The 20,873-nt window shown below is 32.9% G+C and overlaps 1 protein-coding gene across 1 annotated transcript in view; it reads right to left on the bottom strand.

The window, feature by feature from the left end:
- The window catches only part of FUT9 (fucosyltransferase 9), a 79,117-nt gene extending 60,178 nt beyond the window's left edge, over positions 1–18,939 (bottom strand). The window contains exon 1 of the mRNA XM_036871974.1: positions 18,895–18,939. The gene's annotated coding sequence lies outside the window, so the exon portion shown is untranslated. The remainder of the gene's footprint in view (positions 1–18,894) is intronic.
- Between the last annotated feature and the right edge of the window lie 1,934 nt (positions 18,940–20,873).

Consider the following 20,873-nt stretch of genomic DNA (forward strand, 5'->3'; position numbering starts at 1 on the left):
TCTCTCTCTCTCTCTCTCTCTCTCTCTTTGCCTTAGGAAATGCCATTTCAATTTCACTTTTTTTTTTTTTTTTGGTAACATTAAAGTGTTAAAAAAGAACACGTAGGTGCTTGGACTCTGTTACCCAAGAATATTCCTTCACATATCTTTCTTTGGAAGCTATCATTTTTCATTGTCAGCATTGAGATCTATTTTTATAATGCAATGAAGGGAAAAAATAGAAGTGCATAAATGAAAGAGGAAAGAATAAAAATCAAGCAAAACTCTACCTTTGCTAAGATTATCCTGCCTCTTTTATCTAAAGACTTTAAATACCTCTTTCCTTCTCTGCAAAGTCATTTTCCCCAAAGATACAGTAATACCCAGTTCTGTATTGGAAAACTATTGCTGCCCTATTGTTTAATCAAGAGAGGGCTGAACTAATTCAAAATTGGTAAGGTCTGTGTCTTTTAGTAGCTTATCACTGAAAGAGACAATAAGAATGTAGACAACTATGTAGAATCTCCATTAACAGAATGAAGTGAGAGAACAGTCCAGCAGTTATAAGCACACAGAGACACATTTTCCTTCTTTTAGTTGTCTCTGGGATACTCCATAGATCTTAGATTATAGCTTCCGTTAGCCCATTATGTATAACTTTTTAAATAAACTTTTAAATTCAGGATGGTTTTACATTTACAGAAACGTTGCAAAGATAGTACAGAGAACTTTTGTATACTCCAAATCCAGTTTCCCCCATTACTATGGTTCATTTGTCACAATTATTGAACCAATACTGATACATTGTTATTCACTAAATTCTATATTTTATTCAGATTTCCTTAGTTTTTACCTAATGTTCTTTTTCTGTTCCAAGATCCCATCCAGGATACCACATTACATTTAATCATCATTTTACTTTAGGCAATTCTTTACTGTGACAATTTCTTCAAACTTTCCTTATTTTTAATGATCTTGAAAGTATTGAGGAGTACTGGTCAGATTAGAAGGACTCTCAATTTGGATTGTTTGATATTATTCTCCTGGTTAGACTGAGGTTATGGGGTTTGGGGAGGACGACCAAAGAGGTAAAGTGCCATTCTTATCACATCGTTCCAAGGATACAGTCTATCAACTTGACTTACCACTATTTTTGTTAACCTTTATCAGCTGGAAGTAGGGCTTACCAGGTTTCAACACTGTTAAGTTCCTTTTCCCCATCTCCATACTGTACTGCTTGGGAGGAAGTCATTACATGCAGCTCACACTTGAGGAGTTGGGAGTTATGCATTCCCTCCTTGAGGGTGAAGCATCTACATAAATTATTTGGAATTCTTCTGAACAGGAGATGTCTTTTTTCTCCCATTTATTTAATCATTTATTCATATAAGTATATACTCATGGGTATTCATTTTATACATTGGGTTATACTGTGGTACTACAGTATTTCTTTTATTGATAAAATTGCTCCATTATATGCTACTCAGAATTGGCCATGAGGAGGTCTTTCGGTTGGCTCCTTTGTACCCTTGATAGGTCCCTCAATCTTTTTTTTTTTTTTTTAAACATGTCCTTGCTTTTATTGGAGAATGATATTAGAATGTCTTTACATTTTGAATGAAGAGGCTTTTTTTTTTAATTTATTTTATTTTTGGCTGTGTTGGGTCTTCATTGAGATGTGTGGGCTTCTCACTGTGGGTGGCTTCTCTTGTTGCAGAGCATGGGCTCTAGAGCGCAGGCTCAGTAGTTGTGGCGCACGGGCTTAGTTGCTCCGCGGCATGTGGGATCTTCCCGGACCAGGGCTCGAACCCGTGTCCCCTGCATTGGCAGGAGGATTCTTAACCACTGTGCCACCAGGGAAGTCCCTTTTTTTTTTTGGCTGTGCTGGGCCTTCATTGCGGCGTGCGGGCTTCTCTCTAGTTGCGGCGCGCGGGCCCCAGAGCATGCGGGCTCAGTAGTTGTGGTGTGTAGGCTTAGTTGCCCCACAGCATGTGGGATCTTAGTTCCCCGACCAGGGATCGAACCCGCATCCCCTGCATTGGAAGGTGGATTCTTAACCACTGGACCATCAGGGAAGCCCCTGAACAGGCATTTGATAAGATGTTTCAGTATGAAAAGGAAGCTGGGATTGATAATTGATAATTGACAAAAAAACACGTCCCTTGACAAATGATCTGTTTGTCAGGGAAACAGACTACCATGGGACACTTTAAGATAACTGTACTCTCCCAAATGAAAACTTATGTGAAAGGAGGACTATAGGACACAAATAAAAGGCAAATAAAACTACCAAGGCTTTGAGGAAAGAAGTCACGTCTCATGGTTTCTATTTCTACAGAGCCTCAGAATGTGCCTTGAATTAATAAGTTTTTGGTAGATATTCGCTGATCGATCTAAGAGGACCATGAATCTAAATATTGTCTTGATGCATATAGAAAACAAGAAAAGGTAAATGTCAAGGATTTATAAACTGTCTTAAATTTCCATGTTCCTGTACTCTCTTCTATTTTTTTATTATGTAGTCTGTATGCTGTAAAGATCAAATCTGGTTCATAAGTCATATGAAAAGTTTATACTCATGAGTCATATGAAAAGTCATACTAAATTTTTTACATTGATTGATTGTAAACTGATTATTTGTGAAATGTGAGAATAGCTTTTGGTTTGAGGGTCATAATCATCATAATTATTTCTTTTCTCCTATAGCTTTAAAACCCCCAAATGTTCCCAAACTCCTATACACAACTTTGCCACATTTAAGTGATTCTTTACACTTCTTTGGAATAAAATTTGCTCTCTTCTGAATGTAAAAAGCATTGGGATAGCATCCGAGGGCTGTGAAGAAGATATTTCTAAGCATGACATCAATCTTTCAGCATCTGCAGACCACTTAATGGATACTTAGCAAGCAAAAAATATTGCCAATTTTAGATACATTAAAATGCTTATCACAGTTAAAATACAAAGATAAAATATAATAAAACATAATACAATTATAACTGCAATAATAGCGATACTATAATAGGTGATACTGTTTATTTCTGACTCAATGATAAATAGGCTCTAATACATTTCATTTCTTAGTATTAAATCTAAACTTTCAATTATATGTATTAAGATTTACAACAAGCATTCAGAGGCTCTCTTAGATTGTTCTGAATACTGAGATCCAGCCTCCTGTGCTTCATCAGATATTAAGTCAACATATCATGCTCAAAGCTAAAAGGTTAAATGATTCAACTCACTCAGCTATTAGGAAGTCAAGGGTAAATTACTTTCTAATTTACTCTTTGATGGTACTTTACTCTGAAATAATTTCTTTATGATCTAATGCAGCATATGGATGTGGTTTTTAAATATGCCCAGTGATATACCATCAATATATTTCTCAGGTGATACAGAGATAAAGAAAAAAGATAGGAGACAAAATCATCAAGTTTTGGGAAAAAGTCGATCTATAAGTGATCAGGTCTTTCTCATGATTTTCTTTTGGTCTTATTAAGGGATCCTATTATCTTCATCTCAGAAAAGTCATTTTTCTGGCAATGAGTCATTTATCTGGCTATGCTAGATACTGAATATATCGTTAAGATATGTTGCGTGAGGAAGTCACCTGAAATCATAGAAATGGCAATACTGGTCTTGGGAAGAAATGTTTGTTTCCTCTCCTTCATTTCAAAAGTACTTTTCCTTTCAACAATGAGTATACTGCAGAAGAGAAAGCCAGGGTTTTATATTTGCTGCACATATCTTTAGACAGTACACTTAGTGTTCATAATCTTATTATATTCCCAATGCTCAATATTGTTATTATTATTGATGTTGAACCATAGTCAATATTAATTAGATTGGCTGGTCAACTGGTCTCTGGCCCAAAGCAGTTTAAGTATTGGCATTAAAGTGCAACCTCTGATATTTGCTTATTAATACCATTGCCTGGGGCACAATAACTGGCACATATTCATTTCTAATCCCAGTAGAATACTGTCTGAGGCTACAATGTTTTTCAAAAGAATAATAAACAGTAACTAAAGAAATATCTCTTCTCTTTTAGCACACACTTTCAGTGAACAAAATGTCCCACATGTATATCAACCATACATCTGCTTACAATTGATTATACTACCCACATCTGAGCTTTCATGTAACTGCAAAGAAAACTATCAGCTAGTAAACTCAGACAATAATAGTTTTTCTTCAACATTGTCTGCCATTCATGTTATGTGATATTCAATAAAGTCATTTGATAAAGTAATTTCCAATAACTTGTCCTGCTTTCTTTCCAAGCAACATATAAGTTCTTAACTTTGCAACTAGTTTTATAAACTCCTCAGCAACTGTGTGATTTGTCATTTTTTGCAAATGCCATGAAATGTGGATGTGTCACGTTGCTATTTGATGAGGTTCCATAATAGACCATGCACTAGGGACTAGGGGCAAAATGAATTGCAGTTGTCCTACAAAACAGAATTTAGATTATTCATCAAAAATCAATTAAATTTTCTGGAAACGTTAATAAACATTATAAAAAATTAAGATGTACATGTTATAAGAGAGCGGTACTATATGTAATAGTTATATACATTGTTTTTTTAAAAAAATCAGCCTGTGCTGGTTATAATTCTAGTTTTGTGTGAACTTTTATCAAATTATTCAACTGTATGAATCCTCAGTTACTCTATTTGGTAAAATGGAGTTAATGCTGGTACGTGTCTTGCATGGTTATTGTAATTAAAACAAAATGCTCTTAACACTGTGATTATCACATAGTTGCCATACAATAATTGGTGGCCACATTTGGGAACTAGAGGAGAAATATTTGAAGGACACAGAGAGTTTTGTACAAGGATAGAAGCATTGTTTACAATCTCTAAATATTAGATATAAGGTAAATGCTCTTGAATAAGTAATTGATTAAAATTATAATCCAAAGAATAGAATACCATCAGCTCTTAAAACAATACTATTGACTTATGTGTTGATACAGAAAACATCCAAGATGTAGTAACAAGACAAAAGAAATGTATAAAACTCTATGTATGGTATAATCCCAGTAAAATAGTCTATTAGCTGTATATATGCACAAAAATACCTTTAAAACCCATGCACGAAGATATTAACATTGTTCTTTTTATTTTTTGTATTAACTGCATTTTTATAATGAACATATGTTAATTTATAATCAGAAAAATACTGTATTTTAAACATGTATTTTTTATCTGTTCACATCTCTTTATTTTTCTCTTGCAGCTCTCTCCAAAACTCATGTGTCTGATACAATTTTTAAAAATTTGCCAGTCTCATATTTTGTGGCCTTCTCTATTTAGAAGTCATGAAAAAGGAAGAACTTCATATCAGTCTGAAATCTTTTTAAAAATCACTCCTATTTAGTTCAACTATCAAGTTTTTAGAGTAAAAAATTAAGTGAAACTATCGCTATCCACATTGGACCATAGAGAACTTACAAAAAATAATATTTCTTCAAAGATCAAAGAGCAAAATTTACTTTTCACTTAAGAGACTACTAATTTTGCAAATAATTTTAAGAGTGTATAAACTATACAAGCATACAAAACCAGATAAAACAAAACAAAACAATCTTAGGTCAGTCTGTCTATAAATTAGTGCTTTGTAATCCCTCCTGTAGAGATGTAGAAATATCAGTTAATAGTTGTTGAAAATTTATTACCTGTGAGGCACTAAGTTCAATATATGAATTATACACCTTAATTCTGTTAACTGTCTAAAGATACAGAGGTAATTTAACCATCATATCATAAGTGAGGATGTATAGCTTCATGTGGTTGAATAACTGTCCAGGGTTCCTCAAACAGCAAGTTGTAGGGTTGAGGTCTGAGCCCTACTAATCTGCTTTCACCATTTATTACTGAATTTTAAGATATGTTCGTATTATTAAAAAGATCAACTGACTACTCAAGTGTTTGCAATGATTTCATTACTTTTCCTTTTCTTAGTTTTACTTCATCCTGTACTCTTCTTCTAGCTACTTTCATGGCTATTTAAGTAAAGCATCGCAAGAATGAAGATTGTATTTAAAGCAAAGGATTGGGTTTCTAGATTTGGGAAAAGTTTCTTAAGAGTTCTACTTCTTCAGTGTTATTCTTTGGGGGTGAAATGACATTTAAAGTTTTTGACTATGACCCACAATAAGATATACATTTTATATCATTACCCAGCATATGCACATACACACACCCCTGACACACACCACACACACAAATGGCCCATACTGTCCATGAATGTGCAAGGATACTAATAAAAAGAAAAATGCTCTGAACCAAACAGAATTATATGCTTTTTTTGCATATCTGCTTTTGATTTTTAGAATAAGACTCTGAAAATAGAGCTTCGCTCAGGGTGATTATGTTTCACAAAATTTTTAAGAGAGCTTATAGGGACTGATATGTCCTTCATACATTTTAGCACATATTCTATTACAGTATCTCAAAACGCATTACGAAGTATTTTCTCACGTCAAAAGCGAACGTGTCCAAATCACTAAAAACAGAAAATAACAAAACAAAATTGACTAAGCATAAATGACCAGCAAAAGTATCTAGCAGAGTGTTGATAAGCCCCCAAACTGTCACCCCTCCCCATTCACAAGTCCAGGGATAATTTTCAGCTTTTTTGAGAAGATACTGAAGACATTCTCCCATATTATGTATCTTCTACAATTTAATTCATCTTCCTCTATTATGTGAACGATGGTTCTGCTGTGGAATGCACACCTACACATAACAAATACACTGCAACATGCAGCTGAAACCAGAGAAGGACACATTCTATTTGGGGCAGAAAAACTGACACTTTGCTCATTTTCAGAAACGGCTTATAAATGTTTGTTAGGAAAAGAATAGTAGATACGGAAGTTCTCGAAACCTTTTTTTTTTTGCTTAATTTCTTTGAATGATGTTGAGTATTTAAATGAAGAGGGAAAGAACTCCCACCCCAAGTAAACTATTAAAGCTTGTAGAAAAAAAAGTTACAAAAACTGTAACATAAAAAACAAAAGACTTTCATATTTCTTCCAACATCAAGTGATGCAAATGATAGAGAGGAAGAACACAGTGTATTACAGGGAATTTGGGGATTTTGTAGGGAGGCAGGAGGGAAATACAAACAATTGATAAATGGCATCATTTGCCTTTGCTCCATTTCATGTTGGGACTTAGGCAAATCTCTAATGACTTGGAGGCTTGTTCAGATAAGAAATGGAGACTATAATAACCTCTTCGTAAGACTATGGTGATACTCAAAAATAATTATTGTAATTTACTGACATGTTTTAGGCAATTAGTAAATTTTAGATCACCTCCCCTTTCCTAATTCCTCTCCATACATTAGAGAAATGGTTTACTTGTTTGGGAACAGGAGAGAAAATTTCTGTGTTATAAGGTAAAGGAGAAAGATAACTTCTTTTGGTTTCTGTGCTATCTGCAAAGTAATAGGAAATCTTTTCTCAATCTTGATTTCTTCAAGGGATTTGCGGGAGGGACTCCTAGAGGACTCAGGGAATGCATGTGTGGAAGCTGGGAATCCCTGCAGTATCCCCAGGTTATGAAACAACCACATACCTCCTCTGAAGGTCAAGAAGCAGTAGAATGAGAGGTAAGCTGTCTTGATAGAGCTTTTTCCTCAGAGATGGGAATTTGAAACAAATGCCTGATTTCTTCTTTTGGTTAAAGAATTATGATTAAGCTCAACAATGATCCAAAACAAAGGTGTGCATGTGTGTGTGTGTGTGTGTGTGTGTGTGTGTGTGTATTTGGGGGAGTGTAATATCACCACACCCGAAGTCTGCACAACTTTACTGGTTAGTGTTAGCAGCCATTTCAAACATAAATAGGGAAGAGGAAGGAAAGGGAAAAACAAGTTGGAAAATGAGGAAAATCAAACCACCTTTTCAAGTATTATCTGTACAATTCTCGATAGCTGAATTTTGGGAAATAGTCATTCATGGTATGTTCTACTCATTTTTTTTTCATTTTTCTTCATACAGGTGTTTGGTAGGCAACTGAAGCAACACAAAATTTAAAATGGAAGAGGAGCAAAATATAGCAGTTTGTAGTGACATTTTCGAACAGAAGGTATCTAGGAACTCATGGAAAGAAAATAACGCTAGCAGCTCATATTTATTAATGATTTCATGTAAGTTAGGCACTGGGCCTTGTATTAATATATGTCATCTCATATAATTCTCAAATCAACACAATGAGGTCGGTACTATTATTGACTCAGTTTTACAAGCAAGGATAACCACTCTGATGTACTGATTCCCTGAATAGAGTCAGAGTACAAAAAGATTAAATTTTGAAGAACTTCTAAAATAGTGAGTCTAGAAATGGCCAGATAGTAACACGCGACAGGTTGTATTATCAAGGAAGAAAAAAGACAAAGTTCCAAGGGCTTCCTCTGACACTGCACAAGAGACAGCTTCAGAATGAGTCAGAAAGACAATGAACACCTGTTCTATCCTCGCACTAAGTTTGAAAACTTGTATATGTAGTTCAATTAAAATTGTATAGAAGAAAAAATATTTAGTGCATTACCCCTAAGGGAAAAAAGAATGATTTCTGTATCCTCTAAGGAGGAATATTTAAAGGCAGGTTGAATATTAATAATTGTAGCAACAATTGAAGTATCTGAAAATTTCAGGCTCATTACTTGCAGTGAATCTACAGCATGTTTTAATGTCCAAGAACCAGGACATCTGCATTTCTGCCTTTTCAAGAGGTACTTTCACAAAAGAATAGAAGGCTATTAAGTTTTTCAAGGCACGGAGACTCAGAAATTGTGTTACTGAGCCATTCAAGATGGATGGTGGGGAGGACATATAATTAATGGTGTCTTGGCACCATTTATAATTAATGGTGTCTTGGCACAGTCTTCTAATGAGACATTGCATTCACACCAGGTTTCATTCTTCTTCTTTCTTATTTAATACAAGTGCTGTAACCAGGTGGATACAGGTGAAGTCTTGTAATATTTTACAAATTTACACAACAAGAATTTCTCTCACAGCAGAGAAAATAAAATTTTATTTTTTCACTTCTTTTTCAAATAAAAATGATTTTTCAAATCAAAGAAATTAGCCTTCCAACAAACATACTGATTGAGATTCTCACCACCTCTTCCAACCCTCAGTGTGGTATTACTGAGGAGGGCCTGATTTTTTTCTTCCAATTGATATCTAATTTACTCATAAGATTTGATTCCAGCCCAAGCTAAGCCCTATCAGTATGATTTTCATAAATACATAATAACAAAGGCTTAATTATTTAACTAAAGGTTCAAAAATTCTAACCAATTATTAACAGATAATTAATCAATAAATTTCTCTGAAAACTTTTAACTATGTAGTATCTATATTTGCCTGACTTGTAATAAAAAGTATACAAGTAATATATTTTTTATTATTAAAATTGAAACAATTCAAGAATACATGGAATAAACAGCTAATGCCCAATTTTATTTTTCCACTTTTTCAACCCACTTTCCTCCCCAATAGATAATCATCTTTGTCTCAGTTTAGCATATATCCTTCTAGAATTTTTTCATTAACTTTATACTGGTATGTGTCCAGATATATTGATATATACATACATATGCTAGATAATTGAGCCCATTATTCTGAGACTTGCTTTTTGCACTGAATAATTTGACTTTGATACTCTATTCTGTCATTATATATTCACCAAATTATTTTCAATGGTTGCTTAGTATTAATTAGTAAGAATATGCCATTATGTATTTTGGTCTTCCCATATTAATTTGATTGTTTTTGATCCTTTGTCATTCTAAATTTGCAATAAACATTTTTGGGCTGGTTTCCTGGTGGTGTGTACAAATGGTTTTGATGCATAAACTACTAGAAGTAGAATTACTGGGTCAAATGATATATGTTCTTTAAATTTTATAAATGCCAACATCATGATGTCCAGAAAGGCTCACCTCATTTCCACCTAGAATTAATTTTCCACCAACCCTTGATAACAATGGATGTTATGAACCATTTAAAATTATGTTAATTAAAAAATATCCCATGAAACCACAAAATTGCATTTTCCTGTTTATTAAATATTTAGTAAGGTTGGGCATTATTTCCTTTTCTTGTGGGTCATTTTTATTTCCCCTTTTATGAAATGACTATTCAGACTTTATTTGCCCCTTTTATTGTATTGTCTCTTTTTGTAACTAATTTGTAGACACTCTTTTCATTTTATAAAATTAAGCCCTTGTCTAATATAATTTTTGTAAATATAATCTCCCAAGTTTTCAAATTAAAAAAACATTTTACTTGTTTATAGTATTCTGTTATCCTGAAGTTTTTGATAATTATGTAGTTGAGTCTGTTACTTTTAAAATATATTGATTTAAATTTGTCTCAAGAAGTCCTTTACAATTATTAAAGAAAAAGTAGTTTCCAAAAAGAGAAATTATTAATTCTCAGGCTAAATAATAATTTGAAACTTCATAAAAACAGTTTTTTAATGAATTATTATTTAGGTCAATAAGCCTTGACCCTTAGATTTAAATTCCCTACTCAGTTGTTTAATATTATTACAGATGGTTGTTCATTTCCCTTTTAATAATCAATTTATGTTTCTCATTGTCTGTCTGGACATGCTCTAAGCCCTACAAGAAAATTAAAGAATGCAGAGTTGGCATTGCCTCTGCTCCATAGAATTTATTTAGATCAAATAAGTACATTTATAATAGCAAATGACATGAGTTCAAGGCGTAGTTTGAAATTATGAACACATGTAAATATGTTCAATCTCCTAGTTGAAAGCAGAGGCAGAGAACATTTTGATTTCAGATGCCTCAAAGACTGATAACTCATTGCATGTAATTGATAATTTTCAATGTCTTACATCTACAGAAGAGTGTAAGGGGTGGCATAAATATTTTTCTGCTTGACTGAGTGAGCATTTTTCAAGCTTCAAAACTTCAGCAGTCCTCTCTGCTCTGAGAGCCTCTGCCCCACCGATATATTTCCCCCTTCCTTAAGTTAGCAATCAATTCAGCTTTGTCGTTTTTTGTTTAAGGTTTTGAAGACTGGTTTTCATCTTTTTGGCAGCTGAATACTCTGGAAGTTAACAACTTGTCTAACAGTTTTGGAAAGAATATATATAGTCATATTCTTTACCTCGATAGTTTAATTTCTAGGAATTTGCCCAAATAGACGCTCTGCATAATCTTATACATTTTTGCAATTAATCCTCTTAACAATTCTACAATAGAAATCCTATTTTTATTTTCATTTGTCATCTGATGAAAGCAAGACTAGGAAAATTTAGAACCTTTTCCATAGCTACATACCTAGTATACTCTGAGTATCTAGAGAATGACTCTTAAGCCAGAATTCTACTTCCTCTGCAAGAGAAAAAGATCCAAAATAAGGACAAAAATGTTTGATAAATACAGGTATTTAAAATGAAGTGTTTACATATATATATATATATATCCACCAACACCCAAATATCTAAGATAAGAAAAGAGCTAAGTAAACAGTCATTATAAGGACACATAAAATAATGAATATGTTAAAGTGTTCATGATTTGGCATTGAGCACAAAATCAAAACACACAACTATAATTATGCTATGTAAAATTGTGTATACACATGGATTAGAAATGAAAGGAAACAGACGAAAAGCTATGTGAATTTCTGGAGTGGTTGGTTTCTGAGTATAATACATTTTTATGAGTTTTTAAATATTGCTTTAATGTTTGTGTAATAACAAAAGTAACATAGGTGTAAATAGCAGTCTCTGCATTTGAGGTTTCTAAGCAATTATTCCATGCTCCATAAAAATTTCAATGTCCCAAAAGATTTCTGAGATTTCTAGGGGTTTTATAAACTCCTGATTATTTAGTGCTCTGAATTTCTACACTGGAGATTTTCCAATTCCACTCATGTCTTATCTACCATAAATGTTTCTTTCCATCTGATTGCTTTGACCTGGATGTGGGATTAGGTCACTTAATTTCCCCTGAAACTTTCAAACAAGACATAGTTGGCAGGTATTTCTGAAGTTTTAGATGGAGAGGTGTTTTATCACAGCAAAGTAAACAAGTTAATGTTGAATACAGATCGCTACTTTCCTAAAATTCTTCTGGCTATCCAGCACATCACTTATTTTCTGCTCCTTGAAGATTTACTGATAAGTTCCCCTCACTTTATCATGTAAGACAGTTTTCCATCTTCAACCTCGACTCGAACATAATGAATATGTGATATTGTGCATCCATAAAACCAAAGGGGCATATGCCAGATTTCACGCTTTAGCAATATAGAGATTTACTTTGAGGGAGATTATGACATTCCAAACATAAGAAGAATGGAGACGTCACTGTATTCGTTTTGGGGGGGTTTAAGTGACATTAATTTAAAGTCACAAATTTTAAATTAACATCCCACTGTGCTTTGAGTACAAGTGTGCTCGATGGCGTTTTTTTTTTAGAAATTCAATACTGCAAGTGTTTTTAAGTACCTATTACTTACCAGGCAGTATAGTAGGAAGGCTTAGTACAAACAAGACAGGTCTTATACAAAGAAACTCTTCTGAATAACCTCTTGAACAGCAACAACAACTAAACAAAAATGAAATAAGGCTTTCACTATGGTAGAAGGAATTTAGATTAGAAGAAAGAAAATAGTGAGAGCTCTAAGCATTCAAATATGGTAGAGAGAGAGATTTGGGGATCTTTTCAGTGCATCTTTATGCATTGTAACAGATATCAAATGAGATTGTAACAGATATCAAATGCTCTAAGTGTTCAAATACGGCAGAGACAGAGATTTGGGGATCTTCTTTTCAATGCATCTTTTTGCATTGTAACAGATATCAAATGAGATTTAGGCATAGGATGAACTAGATTGATTTTGCATTTGTCTTCTGTACCTACTATACTATTATTTGAAGGTATAAAACATGTTTTCTATTGGTGTATCTTCTTTTATTATTTATCATCCTCTCATATTCAAGAAGCTTTTCAACTAGCCTAATAAAGTATTTTCAAATTACCTAATAAAATAGTTCTGCTAGAAGTCTGCATTGTGATTGGAAAGCAATAGGGAGAAAGCCTGATTTATTGATAAGTGAGAGTATGCTATAAATTTTTTCCATTTTAAAACTGCCTATAGATTATGAGATCACTCTTACTTAGAGAAATTGCAGCAGACAGGCATAGTGATGCAAGTACCAAAGAAAAGAATCACAATGTCCAAGGGTATATGCTTTGCTTTATAAAATGAATCTATTTTTTCTTAAATACTATGTATAACTAATGAAATTGTCATGTCTTTCTTCTTATCGAAGAAAAGACATGATACATGTTTTTGTGAGACATTTTAAAATTTAAAAAAATCACTTCTCAGTTTATGTATTTTGTGATTTTTTTTGATTCTCATATATTAGATTTCTTTAAAGTGAAAGCATACTGTATCTAACACAACATAAGTAATATAACAACAGTGATTTCCAGTCTAGTAGCCTAGGTCAGATTTTGAAGTTCAACAGAAAGATATTTCAGGTGAGATCTTTGGCTTTACACATGACTAATATTTTTTTTAATGAAATAAATTTTGTTATAATTTCATTTAAATTAAGGAAAAGAGCTTGGTCATCTCTGGAAGTTAAAAAAACAAAAACAAAAAACAACGACATACTCTAGCCAATAAGAATATTTCCATATGGAGTGGACTTTATGAAGTGCTACAAAAGCCAAAGGATTAATTTAAGCAAGGTGTGTTCTGTGTAGATGTTCAATCCTTACAATCTGCCTGTCTCTAGGCAAATCACTTAACCTCTCAGAGACTTCTTTCCTTATTTATAAACAAGAAATGTGATTTGAATTTCCTACTTTACACGCTTACTGAAGGTTGATGTGTATAAAGAAACCTTTAAACTCTTAAAAAAGTGTAAGAGAATTTGGGCCTTATAATATAATATAATTATTGTGTTGGATAAAGTACACGAGTCCTTAATTATCCTAATTTTAAAATGGCATTAGAGTTATTTTGGCCACTTATTGGTTTATCTGGTATCTGAACACACAGCCATTTATGTAATAAAAACTAATGCCTATATAACCAGCAAGACAGTATTGCCAAGAATATGGAACCAAATGGTCACAAAAGAATTAAAATCGAATCATAACTTTGAATGGTTCAAATGGTATGAGTTGTTAAATATGCAAATGTATGTGAAGAGCTCTTATAATTCTCAAATTTTAAGTCATGATTGAAAATTTTATGGCAAATAAAGAACAGAGGTTCTTAATGACTTAAATAGGTAAAAATGGCAAAATATACTTTACTGGGGTAGAAACTATGAGATTATATATGAGAGGACTCTTCCTAAAGTAGATTTATTGCTGAGCAAGTATTAAAAATTTGTAATTCATCTTAAAGATTTCTTTATTTTATGATAAGTTGCTATTTTCAGAAAAGTTTCAAGGATGTATAGATAGCTTCCTTCACCCAGCTTGCCCCACTGTTAACATAACCATGGTTCCTTTGTCAAAACAAGGAAAGCTAGTACAATATTACCTAAACTACAGGCTTTTTTGGATTTCACCAGTTTTCCCACTAATGCCCTTTTTGTGTTTCAAGATCAGATCTAGGATACCATACTGCATTAAGTCATAATATCTCTTTCATCTCCTCAGCTGTGTTTCTCAGTCTTTCCTTTCATGATCTTGAAACTTTTGAAGAGTACTGTGAGGCATTTTGTAGCATGTCCCTCAACTTGGCTTTATTTCATATTTTTCTCAAGACTAGGATACGGCTATGGGTTTGGGGGAAAAATATCACAGAAGTAAAATATCCTCATCACATCATACCAAGGTACTTGGTATCAACATGACTTATCTTGGAGATGATAACATTGATCACTCAATGAAGGTGGCCATGTTTTGCCACAGAAAAGTTACCTTTTTCCTCTATTTCCATACTTTCTGAGTAGTGAAGTTTAGCCCACACTCAAGGGGAGAGGAATTAAGCTTCAACACGGGAGGTGAGTGAATTGGAATTTTTGTGTAAGAAAGATTTTTTTCTTCTCTGTCATTTATCTATTCAACCATTTATTTATATCAGTGTGGATCATTAACATATATTTTATCCTTTAGGTTATCATCTAATATGATTTTTATTTTCTTGCTTAAAGTGTTTCAGCTTTGGTCATTGGTAACTCTTTCTGGTTGGCTCCTGTATCATTCTGACATGCCTCAATAACTTTTTGCCTCTATTTCACTTTCTGCCACTACAAAGTGCTTCAGGTTCATCTTGCATTTTTCCAGCCCTAGCTCTAGAATCAGCCATTTTTCCTGAGGGCACTGGTTCCATTTTTATTGCAGAATGGTATTTAAACTAAAATCTGGGCATGAAGTGTGTTCATTGCTACTGTGGCATTACTGCTTCTAGGACCTTCAGTAGGTAGAGCTAGTAAATGCTATGTATATATACCCATGTATGCACACATATCTATATTTGTTTTTGTATCTATTTGTATGTAAATGAAAATAAAAATGACTTCATATTGATATCACTACCTCTATCACTGCAAGGTTAGTTTTAGCTATCTCCCTTTGTTTATGTGACAATGAGAAACCCAGCTTTCATTTTCAACAATTTATTTTCTTGTATGTTTCACCCCAGTATACATGCAAAGTGATTTCAGAATTCACCTGTACTCCTGTGAGAAAAAAAAAAAAGATCAAATAGAGTATGTCTATGTTTGGTTATTTTTCTCTATAGCATTATACTTTTCAATCTTTATCCTGCCAAAGTATTGTTTCTCAGAGTTACTCAGGGTAGATTTGTTTCTCCCATGGCCTTCAGTTACGGCTTATGTTTGTAATTTGGCTAGTTTCATTTGACACAGTCCCTACTCCATCTTGGAATATTCCAGGATCCCATTTGTTTCCCTATTTTTAATTAGCATACTATATAGCTCACTCTTTGTGTTGTGTGGTTCTGTGGGTTTTGATGAGCACACAGTCACTTGTCAATCACCACAGTACCATGCAGTACAGTTCCATCACCCCCAAAATATCCTCACGCTATCACTTTCTAGTCAATCCTCCTGTATCTCGAAACGCTGGCCACCACTGATCTGCTTCCTATCTCTATGTTTTGCCTTTTCTAGAATTTCTTACATATGCAATCATATAATATTTAGTCATTTGGGTCTCCCCCCTTTCACTTACAAAATGAACTAAAGATTCATCCATGATAGTGCCTGAATCAATAATTCTTTCTTTTTTATAGGTTAGTAGTATTCTATTGTATAGGTATACTAAGTTTGTTCATTCAATCACCAGTTGAAATATATTTTAGTTATTTTGGCATTTTGACAATTATAAATAAAGTTGCTGTGAATATTTACATATAGGTTTTTGTGTAAAACTAAGTTTTAAATTCACTTGGGTAAATACCTAAGAGTGAGAATGCTGAATCATATTGTAAGTGCATGTTTAATTTTAAAAGAAACTGACAATGAGGTTTCCAAAGTGCAGTACCATTTTGAATTTCCTTCAACAATAAATTAAAATTTCTGTGATCATCAGCATTTTGTATTGTCAGATTTAAAAAAAAATGTATCCCTTTTAAAAGTTGTTTAGTGGTATCTCATCGTGGTTTTAATTTGTAGCTTCCTAACGACTAATGATGTTAAACATCTTCCCGTATGCTTATTGGTCTTTCATATATCTTCTTTGATAAAGTTCAAGTAGTTTACCAATTTTTAAATTTTTTTAAATTAATTTTTAAGAGTTCTTTATATATTTTTATCAATATGTGATTAACAAGTCTGAAGCTTATATTTTCATTCCTTTAACAGTGTCTTTCACAGAGCCATTTTAAAAAATTTTATTTTATTTTTTGCTTTTGATTCACTCATTGCAATAGAAAGGGTTGTGATCAGCTAATTCCTTTAGTGACAAAAGAGCACGTACATTGAAGCAAGTAAGAAAAAAACAAATTCCAATATATCACAGATTGAAGGTTTAGACCCTGTATATTTTCTTATTCATAATTTCTCATAAATAGCTGGTTCTATAGAATTTATTTTAAGTCAGAGGTATAGGATTTGACATTTTTTCTCATTAAAATTTTAAAGTTATATGCTCCTTTGGTGTCCTGAGATTGGCCTACAAAATCCATTAGGTAGCAGAATTATAGCATTATATCAATAGCTCTTTGGAAAAGAGTGGTGCAATATGGTAGCTACTAGCCACATAGGACTGTCGAGTACTTAAAATGTGGCCAGTGTGACTGAGGCTGTGGCTTTTAATTTTGATTAGTTACGTTTAAAATCTGATACTCAATTTAGTTACTGAAAAACTTTCAAGTATATATGGGACAACTTGGTTTTGTGAATCTTTTTTTTTCATATGTAAATTTTATGAAATCTAAATACAGATCAAGTATATCCAGTAAGAATTTAGTATCAAAATTGAGATGTACTATAAGTACACACTGGGTTTTAAAGACTTAATATGAAAAAGAAGATGTTAAAAGGCCCATTAATATTTTTTACATTGATCACATGTTAAAATGACTGTATTTTGAATATATAAAATATATTTTAAAATATATTTAATATTTAATATATTTAATATATTATTAAATATATTTTAAATAAATAAAATATATTATTAAAACCCATGTTACTAGCTTTTCACTTTTTTAAATGTGGCCCCAAGAAAGATGAAATTGCATATGTGTCTCACATTATGTTTTCTTTAGACAGCACTGCTTTAGAACCACATATTATGTATTAAAATATTTCATGTCAGAAGGCATTCAGTGTTCTGAAATGGCATGCTAATAACCTGACCACAGCTAACTCCAACTCCCACAATATAATCAGGCACCCTTGTTCTCCTGCCTTCCTGAAGAAGGATCAAGGGTCACTAAGTTCCAAGTCACCTTTGATGGATTTTATATCCTCAGGGGCTCCAGCAAGGAAGGGCTTGGAAGAATGGAGAGTAAGGCTCAAGATGGATATTGTATTGTAGGTCTGACAGTATCTCCTGATGCCCTAAACATGCCGTAAAGTGGGCAACACTTCTGATTACTGAAGGGCTCCAGTTCATGGCTTATTTTCTTCTGAGGAAAAAGGGGTTGGGCTGCCTCCTTTCCTTCCCACTGCCACAAGTTAGTACTTTCTCTTAGTACTTCTTAACTCAAAAACAAAGCATAGAACCCCAGCCTTTCACCTTTCTCCTTACTTTTCAGCAGTGTGAAATTAATAATAAGAGGTTTCCTTACTTAGCAAAGATGATTTTCCTTCTTTTTATTTAGCTTATTAATGAAATTGTGTGTGTACATATACGCACATATATATGTGTATGCATGCATACACACACACACAAACACCACGAGTATGAAAGATTTAGTGATATAGGTATTATCTTACCAAAACTGAAACTAGTTTTCAAAAAGATAACTAATATAGAGAGAAGTTGCCCTGACTTTGAAGTGATATTACACATTATATTTTTTAAAAGATATTTCAAGAAATTTTAATATCTTAGCATAAAATTTCACAGGTACAATATTTAAAGTTTTTTTTAGAAAAATAAAGAATTGTATAGAAATCTTAAGGACGTTAAGTATAATATTTAAAAAAATACAACTAAATGTCATGGGTGTATTATTCTACCTACCATGACATACTATATTAAGTTTTAACTTTGATACAATGTTAAACCGAAATTCACAGAACATCTCTTCATATAAGATAAATTTCTAAAACTATTCTTTACTTTGGATGAATTTTAGCTTGTAATCTTCTTAAACAATCAAAGTTACCTATAAGTTCTAATTGAACACATTTCTCTCAAAATCCAGCCAGCTTGGGAAAGTAAGTATATACTTACAATTTAGAGAACATATCATGGGAAGCACATAGACAGTTGTTAAGCTACTCCACTGTATGATAAAATTCTTGAATTATTACATTATAAACCTGTTAGGATAGAGAGAGAAAAAAAAGTATGTTAGTTAAATGTGCTGGGTGTAATATATATGAAGCTAAATAACCAAAAGAAAACAAAAAGAAATAATATATCTTACAAACATAGATCTTTATGTATTATTGTGTCCTTTTCTTATATTAATTTATGAATACTTTTAATTTTGGGGAAAATGTTATTGAATTACATAAGTCATTTCAAAATACAGGCAGACCTCAGAGAAATTGCAGGTTAGGTTCCAGACCACTGCAATAAAGTGGATGTTGCAATAGAGCGAATCACACAAATTTTTTGGTATATCAGGGCATATAAAAGTTATGTTTACACTATACTGTAGCCTATTGTGTAATAGCATTACATCTAAAAAACAATGTACATGCCTTAATTTAAAATACTTTATTGCTAAAAAATGCTAACCATTATCTGAGCCTTCGAGTCAATATTTTTGCTATAGTAACATCAAAGATCACTGATGACAGACCATCCTAACAAGTATAATAATAATGAAAAAGTTTGAAATATTGGGAGAATTACCAAAATGTGACACAGACAAATGAAGGGAGCAAATACTGTTGGAAGAAAACAGCGCTGACAGACTTGCTTGATGCAGGGTTGCTACAAACCTTCAATTTGTAAAAAAACTCAGCATTTGCAAAGCAAAATAAAGTGAAGCACAATAAAATGAGCTATGTCTGTACAATAAAAGAGATATTATTAAAAAGAATAAATGGTGTTTTTAAAACTCTAAGGAAATGAGTATATCTTGTTAACTAAATATATTTCATGGTCTCTATTTTTCATGTTTTCCACTTAAAGAATAAGTTGTGTCTATAGCACAAAAAAACAAAAACCAAAATAAAACTTTACTAAATCATCTGGATGTTTATTATTATCTGGATGCTTAACAGAATAAAGACCATGTTGATGTATGCCAGCTCCTATGGTCTGAATGTCTGTATCCCTCCTCTCCCCCTCTAAATTCATATGTTGAAATCTTAATGCTCAAGGTAGTGGTATTGGGAGGTGATTAGGTCATGAGGGTAAAGCTCTTATGAATGGGATTAGTGCCTTTATAAAGGAGAATCCAGAGAGCTCCCTTGCCCTTCCACCATGTGAGAACACAGTGAAAAGACAGCATCTATGAACCAGGAAGCTCTCACCAAACACCCAATCTGCCAGCCTCCAGAACTGTGAGAAATAAATATCCATTGTTGATAAGCTACCCAGGCTGTGTTACTTCGTTATAGCAGCTCAAATGGACTAAGACACTTGCCCACATACATGATTGGGTATAAATGGAGCAAGTGCTTTCAAACCTAATTGAATTACTTATTCAGTAATGAATGAAGATTAGATCTAATACAAAGTGGGAAACCAACGCACTGACATTCATCACCCCAATCAAGGGCAAATATCTTCAAACTATGGAATAATTTAAAGTAAAATAAAAAGTGGATTTATTTTTCTCTTTAAGATAGTGCCTCCTAAAACTGTTATGGGAATTTATTACCTGTCAATTTTTTTTTTTTTTTTTTGCTGTAAAGCATACCCAAAGAAGCCTCTCATACTTATAGGTTACTAAAAATGGTGGTTAGGTATCTTGTACTCAGTACACACACACACACACACACACACACACACACACACACACACACCCCTCATATCTCTTGTTCCCACTGTATACCCCCCAAACACCTAACTTTTTTTTTTCTTCCTGAATTCAGTAGATTTTAAAGCAAAATTCAGCCAGATTTCTTTCTGGATTTACACATAGCCTAGGCTTGTGCTTAATAGAAAAAGAGTTTAATTTTTGCCTTAATTTAGTACATTTCTCCCTTTATTTACACTTCAATATTGGATGCAAACATAGTTAAACAAAATGT

This window comes from Balaenoptera musculus, chromosome 12, assembly GCF_009873245.2.
Source record: "Balaenoptera musculus isolate JJ_BM4_2016_0621 chromosome 12, mBalMus1.pri.v3, whole genome shotgun sequence".
NCBI lineage: Eukaryota > Metazoa > Chordata > Mammalia > Artiodactyla > Balaenopteridae > Balaenoptera > Balaenoptera musculus.